This window comes from Acanthochromis polyacanthus, chromosome 6 (assembly GCF_021347895.1).
Source record: "Acanthochromis polyacanthus isolate Apoly-LR-REF ecotype Palm Island chromosome 6, KAUST_Apoly_ChrSc, whole genome shotgun sequence".
Taxonomy (NCBI): domain Eukaryota; kingdom Metazoa; phylum Chordata; class Actinopteri; family Pomacentridae; genus Acanthochromis; species Acanthochromis polyacanthus.
In genome coordinates this window covers 21,738,445-21,755,776 of record NC_067118.1, presented here as the reverse complement: position 1 = coordinate 21,755,776, position 17,332 = coordinate 21,738,445, and the positions used below count along the sequence as shown (strand labels likewise).

Sequence of the window (17,332 nt, the reverse complement as noted above, 5' to 3'; positions counted from 1 at the left end):
TATCCTTTCTTTAACAGTATGCTTGCAGAGATGAAACCATTTCCCACAGCAACCTGGCAGCGAGATCAGTGGCTCTGGATAACAGAGATAATAAAGGAGCTCAACAAAAATGAGAAAATAAGACACACCTCAACAAGAAAGAAAAAACAAATTGAAGAAACACAAAAATTAAAAAAGAAAAAGGAGGATAAAGAAGGACCACTGCTACAACAATGGGTGTGTGTATGTGTATACTTTCACACAATTGCGCCAACTATTTGCTAAAAATAACTGTCTTATGTCCACACAGAGAGTGAACCCCCAAAGGTCGCAGCAGCAAACAATGGTTTGGGATGTAAATAGTTAAAATATTTGTTCAAATTCAAAAATAAAAATGTTATAACTTGACTTTTGCTTGCAGCTGAATCATACTAAGATGCATAGAATAAACATGTACACTCTAATAAATAAAACACTGGGTCAACATAAAAACTTATGTTAACCATTCCCACTGGAATTTTTAAGTTGAGCCAATAGCTGGCAGAATTACATTAAGTCAAAGCAATGTTTTGAGTATGTTGAATTACCTTTTAGTCCGAACAAAAATGCATTTCTGAGTAACAACAACTTAATTGTCAACTTGAATGCAAGTTTTTAAGTTGATCCAACATAATTTTTAAGTAAGGTGAAGAAGCTTTTTTAGCCACAATTAAACAAATTTCTAAGTAACATGAACTTAATTAGCTGATCTCTGCAAGAGTCAAGTTAAGTCCTGTCCTATAGTAAGGTTATGTTCAGCAGCTAAGAAACTCTCCTGGTGTTCAAAATGAACAAAAATTCAGACAGAAATATTAAAATTAATAAGAACCATTTATTAAAATTATGAATAACACTAAATCCTTAACAGCAGCACTAAATCATTTAAAGTGCAAACAGCAGAAGTTGTAGGCTGCGTTCTCCTGGCAAAGATTGCTCCATCAGCAAGGCACAAGATCTGGCAACATCAATCCCCTGCAGGATCTCGTTTCCCTCAACAATGATGGTTGCACACCCATCACCGATGATGGCAATCTTCATCACTGCATGGCAGGGTCTGCATCGAGCTCCTCCACATCCTTGAAGAAGAAATTAAAAGGTGTTAGGATCAGGGTTTTACAGACAACTGTTTACAGCCTTGTCAGTACCTGTGTGTGATCATGGAGGAGTAAATGAAATCATGTGTCTCCCATTTTATACTGACAGGAGAAAACTGTGGTATTAGAACTCATCAAGTGTTGCAACCATCCCCGGTCTCCCCTAAATCAATATAAACAAAGCAGTAGTGGGCTTATAGCAATTTAAATGACTAGTGTTTGATTCTTTTCTTCCATAAAACTTAAGAGAAACACTTATCTGTGTAGTCATGGACAGTCAGACCTGTCCACACAGACCTGAAGGTGTGTGTGCGTTAGGACGCATGGCTGTGCCGTTACGGAGCGCACCACGGTGTCTGCTGGTTCGTTTATGAATCATAATGAACTCCTTTAGCTACCCCGTCCCTCTCTGTCGGTTTTATCATAGCCCTGTTTAACTTTTCTCATATTTTGGGAGCCCAGAGGGCCGTCATAATGTGCTCTTTCTCCGTAGGCGCGTAATATGTGTGCCTGTCGTCCTGGTCAGACGACAGCCTGATGAGCGGGTTACATCGTATTATCAATACATTTGTAAATATAAATGTAGCTGTCCATTTCATAAAATTGTATCAATATTATCCATTGATACATTTAATTTAATCCACAGGAAAAAACATTACCACTGAATCCCAAGCAGGTGAGCTTCTCACAGGCTGTCACCTCCTTAGGATTCAATACAGACTGCGTATTTTAGTTTCAAATGCGGGACAATTCGGTATTTTAAGGGACGGCTGGTAACCCAGAATTAGACTGTGATTCAGATAAGACGAAATAATAAATACAACTCGCCAACACACAACCTATTTGTGCGCCGGTTTACTAGTCACATGCCGAAATTAACCAATTCCTCCCGCATTGAAGTCAGTACAGGCATCACCTAGCTAACTTCACCTCGGCACACAGACTGCCAACACTGCACGCATTTAAAAGTAAGGACTTCCAGATTTCGATATTCAGTTACAGTAGGCTATCATCAACAGAATCCTGAGCGAATGCAAATAAGCATAAAATTACTTACGGTTCACCAAAATGCTTCATTGAGCTTCGGCTGTCCTTCGGCTGCTCACCATGTGCTCACTCTGGCCTTAAACATGGCTGCTCGCGCATGCGGGAAAGAGAGACTGTGGGCCGTTTACACGTCATCAAATAATTTTTTACATTAGCAGAACTTAAAATCCAACTGTTTCATGATGAACTGAAATTTTTAAGCTCTGACAAGGTGATGGTAGTGTATTGAATCAAAAGGCATTATTTCTAGGTCATCCGAGCTCAAAAAAAAAATAACATTTACAAGTAAAAAGTCTAACTGGATTACAGAACTTGATTTTTTATGTCACAACAATATATTTATTTAAGTTATGACAAAAGGTCCACAGAATTACTTTTTAGAGTGTACACTGATGCAAAAAAAAAAAACAACAACAACAAACAAACAAACAAAAAAAAAACTTCTTTCCATGTGGAAAAAAAAAAAAAAAAAAAAAAGCTATTTCTATCCAATACATCAGTGGTCGGCAACTGGCGGCCCGTGGGCCAAAACTGGCCCGTCAGGAATAATATCTGGCCCGCCAGATGATTTTGAAAATGTGATTTGGCACGGAGCCAAGCCAGTCCGTCACCACAACACGAAACTCTCGTGGTCGGCTGCTGCCAGGCATTTCCGCGTTTGCGCTATACGGTTGTACCAGCTAGATTTCACTCAGCAACAGTGTGTGCAAAATGTGTGTCTCGGGAGTCATTTTTAATACATCTGTGATCAGAATTGAGACGTGTGTCCCAAGCAGCAGCGATCAGCTGTAGAAGCTCCGCTGCTCGCGGTATCGCCCCCCCCCCCGCAGGTTGGCCCGCTGTTCGATTGTTTACAAACATTTTGGCCCGAAGCCACATCTACTTGCCGACCCCTGCAATACATTATTCACCGACATCCCCTGGAGCTGATTGGTCTAACAGACACCCAACAAATAACAAGCCCCATTTGATCAATTATGAAATGGTTTTGAATAAATTCTGTTCAAATCAAGTTATTTTAGGCTAACTATGAAAAAAGATCTGTGTCCGTTTGATCCTTATTATACAGATATTTATGTGAAAAAACACTAAAGGCACTGTTGCAAAAACAAAGGTCAGATTTATTACAAAATTTACAGATGAATTGGGTAGAACACAAACACACCAGGAAATACAGGAGTTTATATACAAAAGACAGCAACGATATTATAACAATGGGAACACAACTATATACACAACACTACAATATAAAACTGTGCAATGCACAATATTTTGTGCACTGTCATATCATGCTGGGAGTCAGCATCACCTCAGAACCTGTTGGAGTCTCCACATCTCATGCTGAAATGTGTGAAATGTGTTGCATGTGACAAGCTCAGACGGACCAGTCTCATATGGAATATCAGGGTGTGGAAATGGTATCCAGTGAAATTTTGACATTTTGCATGAAATAGGAAATGCTGCGTAATTGGCCTGTACATACGTCAATCTGCCTCAAACTTTACAAGCATTATTGGAGTCCTGCCCTGATGACTAGTGATGGTGAGATGAAGCTTCATGAAGCATTGAGGCTTTCCATCCAATTGGTTCACCCATCACTCGAAGCTTCATGGTGCGTCATTTGCTCTATTGCGCCATCAAGTGGACAAATATAGTAAAACAGGCAGAGTACCTATAATGACACGCTGGCTTTGCTATGTGAAGCTTTGAATTGTGTTGAAATGATAATGCCAATAAACAAGTAACATACTTAATATAGCGTCTGTCTTTCCTGATAGCAGAGATAGAGGGGGGAAATGGAAAAAAAATGGGGAGAGATTTGATATTTGTAGTTTGACTGTTTGATTGGGGTCAGGTTCTGGTTTTCTGTAAAATGTTAAAATACTTTTAATTGTAATATGGGCGACATAAATAAAATGTGCTTGTGCTACTTTTTGTTTTGTGACTCTGCTTGTGGTACCAGTGAAAAACAAAAGTAGGGACAGCATTGTATTTGTTTTTATTAAAAAAAATACATATTTTTTTCCACAATGCTGGGATTCAGGTGGTTTTTTGGACAATATTCCTCCAGCTCCTTGGAACACTTCAACTTTTGAAATACTAAAAAAAAAAATTTAAAAAAAATTAAACATTAGAACAAGCGCTGTGCAGTGTTGTCACAGATACTCATATTAAACTTCAATTGTTATGTGCCACTTTATTAGGTGAAATCAGGTCAAAGTATTCCCAGAAAGGGGAGAATCTTCTCTTTTTGGTCTTCTTCTATGGAGAAAAAGAATCTCAAACAGATTGCAGGCAAAGATACAGCAGACAAAAATCCAACAAATGTGAACTGGGAATCCATTGCGTTTCGCTGCCGCTTGAACCAGTCAAGCAGTACGACCAGCTCACGAGGCTTTGAATGTCATAATTTTTGGCTCCTCCCCTAAATGAAGCAAGCCTCGATACGCGCTTCGTGGAAACGCCCACTCCATTACTCGACACAGGCTTCGAAGCCTCGGCACATCTTGTAACATCACTACTGATGACATTCACATGCAGATATACAGCCGTAGTCATAGCACCACCTGGTGGATGGAAGGAAATGCTCATGTTCATGCAGATGTGGTTCCCCATAACGTGTTCATGCAAATTTCCTATGTCCCCAAATTTGACCATAGGCTCAATAAAAAGATACAAAATTGAAATTAAAGAAATGTCATGTACATATTCAATTGAGATCTCCCTATTTTCTTGACAGTTGAGGCAAGGTTACCTTAAGCAAAAATAAATAAATAAAAAAAATTTCCTCTGGGTTTGTGCTCCAAGTTTAGCAGAATATGCCTTTTAATCAGTAAAATGAGTGATTAATTGTAAATTCCCAGAAACTATTCATTTTGGATGCCAAATGATCAAATTCAAGTTAATGAATTATTCCCAGGCAATTTCAAGCTAAATTTAAAAAGAAATCAAGATTTTAACCCAGACAAAATCCCCAGTTGACTACTTTCAGCTATGTGTGTGATGTTTTGGCCCTGAAAAGGGCCTTTCTAAGCCTTAGCACACACAAATTTCAATGCAAAACAAGTGAAGTTGATTTGTGGAGACAATGCTCATGCTCTCCCAAGTCTGAGCCAGAGTGAGGCCTGTCTGTACTGCAGACTGGTCTCTTATACTGTGCAGCCCAGGAACATGTATGGGCAAATTCCTCCAGCCACTAACAAAAGCACTCTCTATGCAGCTGTTCTGTATTGACTCTAATTGTTTTGCACTCATTTGCCTCATCCAAACAAATTAAGTTAAATAAACAAATTTTATCCCTCATTAACTGCATTTTTAGTTGAAATTGCTGATATTTATTTGTTTATGCGCCAAATTGGCTGTTTTTTCATCCAAATCAAGTGATTTTAATCCATTTTAAAGCAATTTAGAATGAGTGAAGGCAGAAACCAATGTTTTAAAGCTGTTTTATATTAATGTATAGTACAAATAATTAAACAATATTTAAACAATTGAGATGTTTATTCAGGCTGAATTCAGTGATTTTTATATCCGTTAACTCGTACACCCTTTTTCATGAAATTACAGAAAGTCATACTGTCCTCCAACTTCATCTAGCTTCACACACTTCTGTTGTTGGTTGTACTTCACCTGCACTAGTATTTTTTCTGGGAAAAGTTTGACAAAGCAAATTCAAATTTTAAGGAAGAAATGTAATAAATATAGCAAACTCCTGGGCACACAGACAACTAGACAAATCAGGAAACAGTCTGCATACTGAGACATGTTTTCGCATGGCAAAATGTGCAAAAATAAGGACTAACATTAGCTACAGTCTCAGACAACAGTTAAAATCACACTAAAAATGTAACATTTTGTTTTGCTATGAGCTTTCGTGTCATTTTTTAAATAATCACTGATCACCGCTGTCTTTTGTGCCGAAGACAGCTCGCTGACGCTATTTACCATAACGCATGCTGTTCAGTAAAGCAACAGGCTCTGTATACCAGTGTTTCTCAACCCTGTTCCTCAGGACCCCATGTCCTGCATGTTTTAGATGCTTCCCTGCTCCAACACACCTGACTGAAATGATCAGCTCATCATCAGGCTTCTGCAGAGGCTTGATGACGAGCCTGCTGTATACTACCACCCAGAGGAAAACTTTTGGGCTCAAGATAGTCTTTTCTTGAACTCTCAAGACAGCAAGGAGATCTCATTTGAAGATCTTTATGAGATTTTTTCAGTCTCAATTGTGTATTTTTCTGAGATCACCTCAGTCTGTTTTTTGCTCCTTACCCCCACCTTAGGAACAAAACTGAGACAATGTGAGCCTGAATTTTTGAGACTTTTAAGAGAAATGTAAGTCATAGATGAGATCTCATCATTGTATCTTTATGATCTCCTTCATATCCTGCTTATTGCTCCTAAAAAGCCAGGAGGAGCACAAAGGAGTTATAAGAGAGTGTCACAGCCACAGCTTAGGACTGTGGGTTCTGGTGGTACTCTCTCCTCCTCCGGCCCTGCTCTCTCTTTCTCCTAGGTGTGTGTGGCTCATGGCAATCTGCAGATCTGGGGCAATTGGGAACCACTGGATTGCTCACTCTGGCTTCTCCATAAAAACAGACTAAATTGTCTTTAATAAGTAACTTAGGACTTAAAATTTCTTCCTGCAGCCTCGTTCTTCTGATTTATTGATATTTTTTTATTGTTTAAGTGTTTTTATACAGGAGGAATAAAGAAAAAGTCCAGTTCTTATTTCACCTCTTGAATCAGTTTCTTCACATCTTCTTTCGAAGTACCCAGTACCGATGTCTTTCGAAGCTGGACTGTCGGTACTGGGAGTAGAGCAGTCTTTGCCCTTTAGCTAGTACCATCAGTAATCCTGTTCTCTGTGTTTAGAAGCTGACTCCAGCCTACTGTTGCTGTCTGGATTTCTTGGGTTTCCGTTGCCTGTTGGTTCTCCGTTCCTCCAAGGATTCTGCTACTCACCTTCTGCCAGCTTGCCTTGGGGATGAGTAACACCACAAAGGACACCAGCCTTTCACTTCACTCCACAAACATAAAGACACCAACTCTGTGTCAGACAGCTGAAAGCACGGAAACTGGATGGAGCCTGGTCCCAAGTCCAACGTTTCCCCCCCATTTAGAGTCAGCTAAATTCTCGAGCCCCAGTAACACCAGATTATGAGTTAACGCAGTAGTTTTACATGTGGAATTTTCCAAGTCACATTCCGTGTTTAGACTTATGCTAAATGTATTTTATGCATAGTGTAAAATAGCGTTTAGTCTTGGGGTTTTTGTATCATGGGATTCTGTAGTCTAGGTATTAATTTTATTTCTGTATTCTAATTCGTTTTCCTGCCTTGGTTGTACCAAACGTGGGTTAACCTTGGTTTAAGTTTTCTTTTGGTTGTAGTCAGCCCTCCATCCCTTTCAGGGGGTTCGTAGATCTGTTCCTACCTTATGGTTCAGTTGTACTTCCTCTTCCGGGTTCGTAGTTTATTTTGTGTTGTAAATAAAAAGCATTATTAAACCGTATTCCTCAGTTTGCATCTTCGTTTCCTGTTTCTGAGCTTTTTGCACTTGCCGTAACAGATCTCAATTGCCTTTCATCTTAAGATCATCTCAATCTGAATTATAGCTCCTAAACCCCCCTTAGGAGAAAAACTGAGATAATGTGACTTTGAGAAGAAGTCAAAATTGAGATTAAAATGGAAGAAATAAAAGAACCAACTTAGAGCAAAGTGCAGCCACATTTACAGTATTTTCCGCACTATAAGGCGCTTCGGAGTATAAGGCGCACCTTCAAGGAATGGCCTATTTGAAAACTGTTTTCATATATCGGGTGCACCGCATTATAAGGCGCATACATGGTGACCCAAAAGTTTGGAAACCAAGTAAACTGCAGTGTCTATTTGAGTTGGGGGTGCATGAATTCACTCTTATTTTACCCATTTTTGTTATAGCATAATCAAATAAATTAAAAGTATAGTATTTGCCGAGTGCAATAACTCGGAAGAAAATTAATAGAACCATAAGGTACAGGTATGCTGGAGCATAACTTCAAGATGCAGGCCATCAGTGTCAGATTTCAAAACTCTTGATGGTAAAGTATCTGACAGTTTTAATTTTTTTAGACATCCAAAAGTACTATGAGGCAACATTTACTGGCCAATTTGAAGAACCTTCATAAGCATGAATGAAGATACATTCCAGAAGATACCAGTGTAACCAGTGTAACCAGTTGGTGGAAACGTTCACAACTTTGTATAAGAAACAAACATGAACATGTCAAAATATGTTTGTTTTACACTAATCTGTTACTCTTCTGAATATATCTGTGGTACTGATTTATTGAAATAACATATTATTTGGATTAGAATTTTCATTTGTTTCCAAACTTTTGGGTCACCCTGTAGAATAGAAGCTACAAGACGAAGCCATTTCTGCCATCTACACAGAGCCGTTTCCAGAGATCAGATCACATGCCAGACCTTTAGGGGTGTGCTGTATTGCTCTAACAATAAGCAAGAGAAGAAGCCCGGACCAGCCTGTGAGCTAATGTTAGCACTTAGCATCCCATGAGATACGTGTTGATAATGAATGAGAAGAGAAGACTGACGGTGGATTGTTTATTACGCTGAGTCATGGACATACTCCGCTTGAATTTCAGTTCTGTGTTTGTTTGTTTTTTAGAAAATAAAGGTCTGTTCCAAATATTAAACTGGTGTTTGTGCCTCGCTTCTCCTCGCTACGTGTCCGTTACATATCTGTGTTTCTAAAGTCTGCCGCTCGCTCTTGAATGTCAGAGGAGCTCAGGGTTTTGTGTTGAAATGACCATAAAATAGCAGTTTTTGCAGAACAAACTTTATTAATCCGCTGTGTCAAGCGTTCTGACAACTCCGTTCACTCTCAAAATGAATAAACAGCCGTTTTATTGTTTTTACCGAGGTAATGTCAGTGACGTAGTATTTTTGCAACACAGTTTATCTTTTAACAACAGCAAGGTATAACAGGTAGTGCAATTTTTTTATCACGAAGTGGAGGGGAACTTTTCTTCGATTCAGTAAACACATAAAAGGAACAGTGTGATACCGTTACGGTAAATCAAACGTTAGTGCAATCACAATATACACTGACAGTCATTAAAAACTTTGAGACCATATTTTTCAACATAATTTTTATTTTGAAGCCCGAAATTGGATTTTCTTCATAGGAATCATTTGTTTAGCATATTGGCATACAGAAACAAAAATCTAAAGTTTCAAGAATGATTTCAAAATAAATAATTTCACAAAAGAAAACGGCACCTGCCAAACACAAAGTCACAACAGTCAATACCGAGTATGGCCTCCATTTGCTTCGATGCAGGCAGCAATCCGTCGGCGCATGCTTTGGACCAGGCTTCTGATTGTGGGTTGGGAACAGCCCATACGCCTGGCTACATCACTGTAGCTCAAACCGGCCTCCACCATAGACGCTGCATGATGCTGTTCACTGGACTAACAATGGTGGCCTTTTTTGGGCCTTTATATAGGCCTTCAAAACCCATTCTCAAATTGTGCAGATACTCACTGAGTATTGCTTGGTGTGTATTTGGTTCACTTTTGCAAAGTGACCAACCCATGTGCAATGAATCATGACAAAATGATAACTCATCATTATCTCAACTACCAGGGTACTAGATCATCAGTAAATCCACAATGAATAATTACAACCCCCCTACAAGTAGAATTCTGCGTACATTTCTACCTCAAAGTTTCTATTGACTGTCAGTATAGTAACTTTCGAAATAGTGCAAAGCAATAACAATATAACAACAATAACTCAACGCTGTTCAAACATTAATCTCCATATTCACAATATGACCAACCTTGTTCAGTCGTAAACACAAAAAAGAAACACGTAAAACTCAGTTTATCAGTTTAATCCTCATCCACGAATCCCTCGAATTCTTCTTCTTCAGTGTCCGAATTGAATAGTTGGGCGAATGTGGCATCCAAAATGCCCGGCTCCGTCTTGTCAAAGTCGTCATTGTCCGAGTCAATGTCGCTGCTGTTTTCTGGAAGTTCAGCGACAATTCCTGCCTTCCTGAAAGCTCGGACCACAGTTGAGACTGATATATCAGCCCAGGCATTTAAGATTCACTGGCAGAGTGTGGCGTATGTCGTTCGGTGCTGTCTCCCCATCTTGGTGAATGTGTGTTCGCCTTCTGTCATCCACTGCTCCCACGCAGTTCGCAGTCTAGCTTTGAAAGCCCTGTTGACACCAATATCTAGCAGCTGGAGTTCTTTTGTCAATCCACCTGGAATTACGGCAAGCACCGAATTAGTGTGCTTCACTTGTTTTTTGACACCATCGGTGATATGGGAGCGCATGGAGTCATAAATCGATAGGGACGGAGCCGTGTGAAAAAAGCCACCCGGTCTCTGGACATAAATTTCTCTCTCACTCATCTTTTCTTCTTCCATCCATCCCTTTGAGTTAGCTTTGATGACGACGCCGGCTGGAAAGTTTTCTCTTGGCATGGTTTTCCTCTTGAAAATAACCATGGGTGGAAGTTTCTGGCCATTAGCCTGGCAGGCGAGAACTACAGTGAAGGATGACTTCTCATTCCCTGTGGTGCGAACATTCACCTTACGTGTTCCCGTTTTATCCACAGTGCGGTTCACAGGAATATCAAAGGTGAGTGGAACCTTGTCCATGTTGATGATGTGCTCTGGCCGGATCTTTTTTCAGTGATCTTGTTTTTGCAGTATGCGCGGAAAGTCGCCAGCTTTTCTTGATAGTCTTTTGGCAGTTGCTGTGAAACACTAGTTCGTGTGCGGATGGAGAGATTACATCTTTTCATAAACCGAAAGCACCAAGAAGGACCGCCTCTAAATTCATTGACGTTAAGTTCTCATGCCAGCGCTGTTGCCTTCATTCGAATAGTGACTGTATAGACGCTTCTACTTGCCGCTCTCTGTTCAACAACCCACTGTTCGAGTTTGTCCTCTAACTGTGGCCATCTCACTTTATTCCCTCGGAAACTCTGTCTAGTCTTCTTTGCTTGGTGCAGGTCATCTTGTTGCTTCCTCCACTTCCGCACCATTGATTCGTTAATGTGGAATTCTGTCGCTGCTGCACGATTCTCATGTTCTATTACATGACTGATGGAGTTGAGCTACCCATTGTTAGCTAGTACTAACCTTGCAGCGGTCCTCCTCCATCCTCTCTTTTTTAATTTTGTAGCTATTTTGTTGATCTTTTTTTGAATTTCTTGAATTTCTTTTCTTTGTTGTTTTTGAATTGAAGATTGCTTGATGTCTTCATTTTTGTTCAGCTCCATTACAATGTCAGCTCCAACAGCCACTGTCCTCGCTGCAGGGGTGCTGCAGGACACATTGTCATCTCTGCAAGCATACTGTAAAAAGAAAGTGTAGGATTATATATTGTTACTACCATGATAACTATTTGTACTGAGAGGAGTATATGTGTTGGTTGTTAAGGAAAAAAAATATGTAGTTTTATAGTTATTTAAAACTTACCGCCAGCAGCATGAATTTCTCCCTGAGGCCAGTGTCCTGTTGCTCTATCTTTGGGAGCTTAGCTGCAGAATTAACAGATTTTTCAGGTCTCTTTGCCATCTTGAAGTGAATGTAACGTCATGTGTCATTGCTTCTCAATATGCATACTTTTCTGTACTTGCGCTCTATGGATGAAATACCTGGATGTGTTGTCACTCCGCCCACATTATCGAGGATGCATCAGGACCGGACTCGTGTGGACCGTCTATGGACTTGGGCCAGCCAAATAACCCATAATGCATTTACCGAGGCAGAGGAGAAAACTTCAGGCAGACCTGCAGGGCCATCTCCATCCACCTTGGTCCCAGATATGTTAAACTACCGTTTATGGAGCAAAATGCCACGGATTTGGTCGAGGGCTTTCACCATGCTCATGGCATACCCCAATGTTTAGGAGCAGTTGACGGCACCCACATTGAAATTAAACAGCCATTGGTCAACTCCATGGACTATATAAATAGAAAAGGAAAGCACACCCGGAACGTACAGGCAGTCTGTGTGTCCAAAATGTCTTGGTATGCTGAAGCATTCAGGGTTCCTTTCACTGGAACTAAGGGGCCAAGCCCAGCTCCTGAAAGACAGTCCCACACCATAACCGCCCCTCCACCAAACTTTACAATTGGCACAATGCAGTCTGACAAGTATCATTCTCCTGGCAACCACCAAACCCAGACTCGTCCATCAGATTGCCAGATGGATAACCGCAATTCATCACTCCAGAGAACACGTCTCCAGTGCTCTAGAGTCCAGTGGTGGCGTGCTTTACATCACTGCATCCCACACTTTGCATTGCACTTGGTGATGTATGGTTTGGATGCAGCTGCTCGGCCATGGAAACCCATTCCATGAAGCTCTCTGCTGAAGCACTGTTCTTGAGCTAATCTGAAGGCCACATGAAGTTTGAAGGTCTGTAGCGATTGACTCTGCAGAAAGTTGGCCACCTCTTTGCAGTTATGCACCTCAGCATCCGCTGACCCCGCTCCGTTAGTTTACGTGGCCTACCACTTGGTGGCTGAGTTGCTGTCGTTCTCACACTTCCACTTTCTTATAATACAGCTGACAGTTGACTGTGGAATATTTAGGAGCGAGGAAATATCACGACTGGATTTGTTGCACAGGTGGCATCCTATCACAGTTCCACGCTGGAATTCACTGAGCTCCTGAGAGCAAGCCATTCTTTCACAAATGTTTGTAAAAGCAGTCTGCATGCCTAGGTGTTTGATTTATACACTTGTGGCCATGGAAGTGATTGGAACACCTGATTGTGATTATTTGGATGGGTGAGTGAATACTTTTGACAATATGCTGTGTGTGTGTCTGTGTGTGTGTGTATACACACAGTGACAGAAATTTCTTGAGGGTTTTTGAGAGGTGCTAAATGTTTGAGGAATTACAGAGTAGATGCGATAAATCAAGTTCCTATGCTTCATGTGCATGGAAACAAGAGCACAAACATAGTTATGATTCAGTCAGTAATACAGTCGGGCATTAATCACGTCATGTTTGCTTTAAAGCACTTTCGGCCCTCCTCAATACCGTTGGGTTTTAATGTTGGCTCTTGGCAACTTCCCATTTGTCTAACACACAAATTAAGCACGAAAATCGCATTAGCATCACTGAATCAATACATTGACGACCAGCTCTAAGGTGTTCATCTCCCACACGGTGTTAATGCATTGGGGAATTTGTCTTAGATTGTCCTTTGTAAAATAAATAGGTAGTTTTATCCATTAAGCCATCACACACAATTTAAAACTGCTAATTTGTTATTTACTAGCAAGGTTTAAAAGAGAAAGAGACAGAGATGGTTAGAGTTCTGCCTCCACTAACCTGTTACTTGACAGAGACAGTTGTATCTATCTTGCTATTACTCTACATTGATCTATACTGGGGCCATGGTGTCAGGTTATGTCAGCCTGTCCTCTAAGGGCTTAATGATTTTCTTTCACATGGCTCTGCAGAGGGGAGGACATTCTTCCTGAGCTGCAACAGCATCCCGTAGAACCACATGTGGCTCAGAAGATAACTGACCATTAAATCATGCTCTTCAATGCCATCCTTTTATATGTTTTGAGTGTTATTTCCTTTAGCTTCTCTCCCGTGATTGTTACGTTAACATGCAAGCGGTGCCTGTGCCAGGTGCTCTTGACCTCTGATCACCTTTTCTCACCTTTTCCTTTGCTCATCAGTCTCTTCTGTACTTTCTCTCTCTCATTCTGCCACCCTCATTTCACATCTCCTTTCATCCCTCACTCTCCTCTTCCATCCAATCACTTTTCACGGTTAATTCCAGTCTCGCAGGACCTTTTCAGATGTCACCTCCAGCAGATCTCTGCCAGAGAGGAGACTCTGCTACATGAATACTGATCAGCAGAGGTGGCTGGATGTGGGAAAAAAAAAAAAATTAATTTTTTTTTCTTTTTTTACTGGTGTGGTTTTCATTTTAAACACTAGTCTCTTAGATAGCTTGAACGTGTTTCTTAAACATGCATACATACAAAAAGACAAATATGCATATATCTCTCCGATACACAAAAATTGAGTATATGGGCCATGATGTTGAAACCATCAACAACTAAAGAGTACAACACATTAATTAATTTGGTCCAGTTGATCATCACTGGGATGCTTTGGAACAAATCCAGTCCATCAAGACTAAAGCCAAACCCTGCGAACCTGTCAAACACCACTAGACACCACCAGAGATCCTGTGTCTTTGCCCGGACATGTCAGAACTGTTTTGGTGGCATTAAGAACACCTACGCAAATGTTATGTCAATGATTTTTAATGTTGTGGCTGATAAGTGTATTTGGAGCCTCACTAGGAATACGAAGAATACTTCCGGCTTCTAGAGCCCAGCCAGGAAGGGAGCTCTAGTGGTGAGTCGGGGAGTTGGCCCATGAGGGTTGGTCTGGTTCAGTCAGAAAAGGCTACCTGGGGCTTCTACCTAGTGGGTCCACCACCCACAGGGAAGGGTATGTACATGTCACAGACCAAATTAGAATCCAGGCAGATTTTAAATCCGCCAAGGCAGAATTTGAATTTTGATTTTGCCTAGGCGAAGTCAAAATCCTACCATGGTTGTTGTATGGATTTCAATCTTGATATATCAATAGCCTGTATATTAGAAAGAATAACCCTAACCATCTAACAGGATTTTAGTATACAGTATGTGGAAAAAAACCCAGAAACTACTTTTGACAACATAATTTTTTCCCTGTTTATTTTGCCAAGTGTTGAGGACAAAAGTTGACATTACTTCTAAAGTAATTATTTATCTTGTATCTAAAACCAAATTTCAAGGTACATAATTTTAGGGAAAACAAATAATTACATTAACAGAGCATATCATATTCAAAAATTCAAAATTTCAATCTAGCCTAGGCGAAATCAAAATTGTAATTCTGCCTAGGCGGATTTAAAATCTGCCTGGATTCTAATTTGGCCTGTGACATATGTGAGAGAAATGGACAATTTAAATACATTTTTGCAATCTATATGGTTCAACTGGTGTGGTTCTAATCTACAGGTTAGATCTATTGTTCACAGACACCCCACATTATTTTTTTTGCATATTTTTGTGTTATTTTCAGACTTGTAAATTCTTTTTATTTCATTACTGTAATTTACGAAGTGCTCCTGAATGCCTCATTTGGTTCTCGTTTTGTACGAGCTACTTGAACGTGGTTATGGCACACACCCTGGCAGAGCGGCAAGAGAGGCACATGTGAGGAGAAGAGCTCTGTTCCAGTGATGTTGAGCAAAATAAAGAGCCTAAATGCGAAAAGTCAGCCTTGTCCCTTTTTTTTTGTGCCTAACCATCTGCAACATCTTGGCGAGCCGAGCCAGGAGATGGGGTCGAAAATGGACTGAGTGTGAGAAAATCCGGAGGTAGCAACATTAGCAGCTAAAGTTAGCAGCCGCCCTGCTGGACAAACCCCTCTCCTGCATCGAACCTGGAATCAGACTGAAAAACGGAACGTGTGAGTACAAACATGGAGCTAGAAGCATTGAGGGATCGAGTTACTGCCACATTGTGCTGCCAAAGCAAGGACCGGCTCCTGAAGATCTGTTTTATGCTGAAATGCAATACTGATGAGAAGTCAGAAGAGTCAATAAACAAAGCGAACCGTCATGGGCTAATGAAAACAATTGAACACAAACTGGATGAAGTGGAGGAGCGCTATCAACCAGAGGAAGCGGTCCAGTATGTGAGTGATCTTTTATCAGCTATGGATGAAACAGTGATTGGGCCAAGAGGAGATGCTACTGAGTGGCGCGATCCTACACAATCAGCAGAAAAGGCGGACAACAGGTATGAGGAGCTGCAGGGAGAGATCAGAGCACTCGGGGAGAAGCTCAAAATGGCAGATGTGGCACCGGTCCCGCCCCAAAGCACCCAGCCTGGGAGAGTCCCTGAAGTGACCATTTGCAGAGAGTTCCGCATCAGTGGGCAAATAGGTGAAGGTGGACAGCGTGATAAACTGTCATACACTAATTTACTCCACCAAATGGAAAACGGACTCCGCAAAGGCCACAGTGAGTCTGAAGTGATTGAGGCAGTGATAACAGCTATCAGTCCTGGACTCAAACTCAGAGATATGCTTGAATTCAAAACGGATTTGACGCTTCCCCAGCTAAAGACAATATTGAAAGGACATTACAGAGAAGATGATACATCAGACTTGTACCAAAAGCTGATCAACATTACGCAGGATCACAGAGAGTCCCCCCAAGACTTTCTCTTTAGGGCTATTGAGCTGAAAGACAGACTGCTGTATGCTTCAAAGGAAAAAGAAGCGGAACACTATGGAGCAGAACTGGTCAAGAGGAAGTTCTTGAGGTCAGTGGGTACAGGTCTACTGAACGATAACATCAAGTTTCAGCTTAAACCACTTCTCGACAACCCGGATGTGACTGATGAAGCTTTAATTGAGAGACTGAATGAAGCCGCCAATCTTGAGACAGAACGGCTGAACAAGTTGAAGAGAAACAACAATAAAGCACCAAAGATAAATGAGTTGCACACATCAGGTGAAGCACGCAGTAGCCCACAAACCCCCTCAGCCCCAGCCAAGGAGAACACAAAGGCTGCACAGGCTCCCCCTGAAGTACATGCCCTAGTAACAGAACTTAAAGCTGAGGTGGCAGAGGTGAAGCAGATGGTCTTAGCGTCCCTAAATGCAAGCAAACCCCAGCCCATGAAGAAGTTCCTGGATGACGCACGTGCCCGGAGGAGGAGAGGCTGCAAGACCTGCCAGAGCAACGGTGAGGGAGACAGCTGCAACCACTGCTTCAAGTGTGGCCAGTCGAGCCACATCTCCAGAGGATGCCGAGCTTCATGTCTGCTGCAGGGAAACGACGGAGGGCCACTGCCACGGGACCAGCAGTGACCCAACCACCTCATCAGGAGTCCCGCCACTGCTGCAACTGTGGACTGGAGGAGCAACGCGACGCCCCACTCCACACATGTGCCGGGTGCTCAGCCGCCATGTACTGTTCCAGAACATGTCAGACACACCACTGGCAGGAACACAAACACACATGTAAAGCAGTGAGGGTAGTTGAACAATACTTGTCTGAGACTGAAGAACAGAGGTGGTCCGCACATATAGGAAATGTTG

General features: G+C 41.3%; 1 long non-coding RNA gene across 1 annotated transcript; it reads right to left on the bottom strand.

The window, feature by feature from the left end:
• Positions 1 to 830: 830 nt before the first annotated feature.
• Positions 831 to 2,536, bottom strand: LOC127534469 (uncharacterized). The gene is made up of 2 exons (XR_007942650.1): positions 2,170 to 2,536; positions 831 to 1,094 (listed from the first exon to the last, which is right to left on the bottom strand). It is a non-coding gene; the product is annotated as an uncharacterized LOC127534469 (long non-coding RNA).
• Between the last annotated feature and the right edge of the window lie 14,796 nt (positions 2,537 to 17,332).